The following is a 2713-nucleotide window of genomic DNA, read 5'->3' on the forward strand; positions in this document are numbered from 1 at the left end:
GGAGGGGTGTGGGGAGGAAATTACAAGCCACTTGCAGCACCATCTTCACAGTCTCTTCATGGGACCCTGCCCCTTCCACCACCGACTGACCCTAGCAGCTCTACCCCATGCTACTGATTGGCCAAGAGGGGCTTGGCTTCATGATGAGCAGCCCTCTGAACCTATCAACAATGGGGGGGGCACCATCTTTGCTCCTCCCCTTCATGTCAGTGGCTTCCTCCCCTTATGATGGGCTGCGAAGCCAGGCCCCAACATCCCTGAGGACCACTGGCTCTCATTGGCGAGCCAGTATTTTTTTTCAGGACTTCATTTTTTCCTGAAAATTCTGTGCCAGAATTGCAGGGATCACCATTTTCATGGGGTTTTACCACAAATAGGATGGATCCTCAATTATAGATGATAACGATAAATAAGAAAACATACCAAGATACAAACCAGATAGCTGAACTGATTACTTGCATCGAAAACAAAGAATTTTTGCCAGAATCACCAATGAGATATGCAAAACTTTGAAATATAAAGTAAAAGCTATTCCAGCATATGTAAAAGTTTGGATTTCATATACATTACGAGCTTTGTGTTTCAAAACTTCTGTCAAGCTTCATTGTCAAAATGTTTTGACAAGTTGCTAATAATAAAAGAGCTTCAACAGACTCTGAGTCTCAAGTCATGAAAAATGTATATTACTAGTAAGCCAAGACAATAGTTTTTAAATTAACAAATATGAAAATCAACACTTAAACATTTCATTAAAACCATTTTGGCAACCAAAAAGCAATGTGATGGCAAAGGAAGACTTTATTTCAAATAACTATAGAAGTAACTAAAAAAAAACCCCAAAACAAATGGTCTAGATCACGGGTGGCCAACCTGTGGCTCTGGAGCCACATGTGGCTCTTCAGAAGTTAAATACATGTCTCCTTGAATCTCTGGGCAAGCACACAGTGACCAGCTTCCATTTGGTCGTATATTAACTTCTGAAGACACATTTTAACTTCTGAAGAGCCACACATGGCTCCTGAGCTGCAGGTTGGCCACCCTGGTCTAGATCATAAAAATAATTCCAATCACAAGCCGATCAATATTTATCCTAAACAGATATCTCATCATACAATTTTTTGAAAAATGGCTGAACTAGAGAGCTTCCAGAAAGTAGCATATAAATACAGAGGCAGAAATAAAAAAATATTTGAAGACAAAGGTAAACGGAAGATAAGAATATTATATAAAAACATTACTCTGCCAATATGCAGTTCATGATTCATCCATCAGTAGTTTGCATAGCAACAGATAAATGATGACGACAATTATTAATACACTTTGCCAAGTTAACTGGCACTTTTTAAAGCTTTTAAGTAAAAAAGGAAGGAAATAGCCACTAGTTTATAGCACTTCTATATTCACTCAACTAGGATGTTGCTCACTGTACAGCTAGAACATTTAAGACAAGAGCTGTATAAAAAGGCAATAAAAATCAAATGATTTGCATAGGGCTTTATACCCATTCAAATGCTTAATTTGGGGGTTTGTTAATGCATACACTATTCTTGGCTGATGTTCAAAGAGAACACCCCTTGTGAGTTTAACATATTGTGATATATTGAAAACTTGAAAAACTGTTCTTGAATCTTTCATTATGCCCTTCTGGGTTTTAACCTGACAACAGGCTATCCTACAAGATCTCAAACAATACCCCCAAAAGTTTACTATTAATACTGGGGATAGAAAATACTTAACTCACTTGATTTAGCATTCTGCCTTTCTTCTCCACAATGTATCCTGACCCTTTTCAAACTGACTGATGTTCTAGACTGACTGCCTTTTGTTTTCCGTAGACTCTAGTCTAACAGAAAAGCATCTCCGCTCTTCTTTTTCTAGGTTATTTCACTCCTACCTTTCTTTGTTCTTTGACTGCAATTTACCACGATTTACTGCCTGTCTGAATTCCTTCTTCAGTACATTTGTATGGCGTCTTGGATATCAACTGAAGCAGCTGAAATTCAAAAATAACAAGTGCAAAGTCCTGCACTTAGAATGGAACAATCTCATGCACAAATACAGACCTGGGAATGAATGGCTAGACAGCAAGTACTGCAGAAAAGGAAGTGATGGTTACACTGGACTACAAGCTGATTGAAGTCAACAGTGTACTCTTGCTGCAGAAAAACCAACAGCATATTGAATTGTACTAACCAGGAGTGCCTCTTGCAAGTCAAGGGAAGTGAATCATTTGCTCTATTTGGTACCACTAAGGCCTCATCTGGAGTACTGTGTCCAGTTTTGGGCCCCACATTTCAGGAAGGATGTGGACAGATTGGGGAAGGTCCAGTGGAGAGCAACAAAAAGTGGTAAGAGGCCTGAGACACACAACTTAAGGAAAGTCTGAAAGAACTATATATTCAGTTATTTAGTCTGGAAAGGAGAAGAGTGAGGGGGGTTTGATAATAGTCTTCAAATACCTGGATTCCAGTCCCAGAAATCTTCAGGAACAGATTAAATGGACACTTAGCTGGGGTGGTTTAATCAGGGATGAGCCTGCCTTGAGCAGGAGGCTGAACTAAATTACCTCATGTGGTCCATTCCTGACCTATTTTCCTATTCTCCTAGGTGGTCAAGATAGTTGAAGCACCAGAAATAAGCCATCTAAGTTATAGAGCTAACTGCAACTCTGGCTCCTCTTCTCATCTCACACTGGCCTTGCACATTCAGTTTC

The 2713-nt window shown here is 39.6% G+C and overlaps 1 protein-coding gene across 1 annotated transcript in view; it reads right to left on the minus strand.

Moving 5' to 3' along the window:
• Window positions 1-1996, minus strand: part of CTNNA2 (catenin alpha 2) — an 862138-nt gene extending 860142 nt beyond the window's left edge. The window contains exon 1 of the mRNA XM_025197143.1: window positions 1895-1996. The gene's annotated coding sequence lies outside the window, so the exon portion shown is untranslated. The remainder of the gene's footprint in view (window positions 1-1894) is intronic.
• Between the last annotated feature and the right edge of the window lie 717 nt (window positions 1997-2713).

The sequence above is a fragment of the Alligator sinensis genome, unplaced genomic scaffold, assembly GCF_000455745.1.
Source record: "Alligator sinensis unplaced genomic scaffold, ASM45574v1 scaffold23_1, whole genome shotgun sequence".
Taxonomy (NCBI): Eukaryota; Metazoa; Chordata; order Crocodylia; family Alligatoridae; genus Alligator; species Alligator sinensis.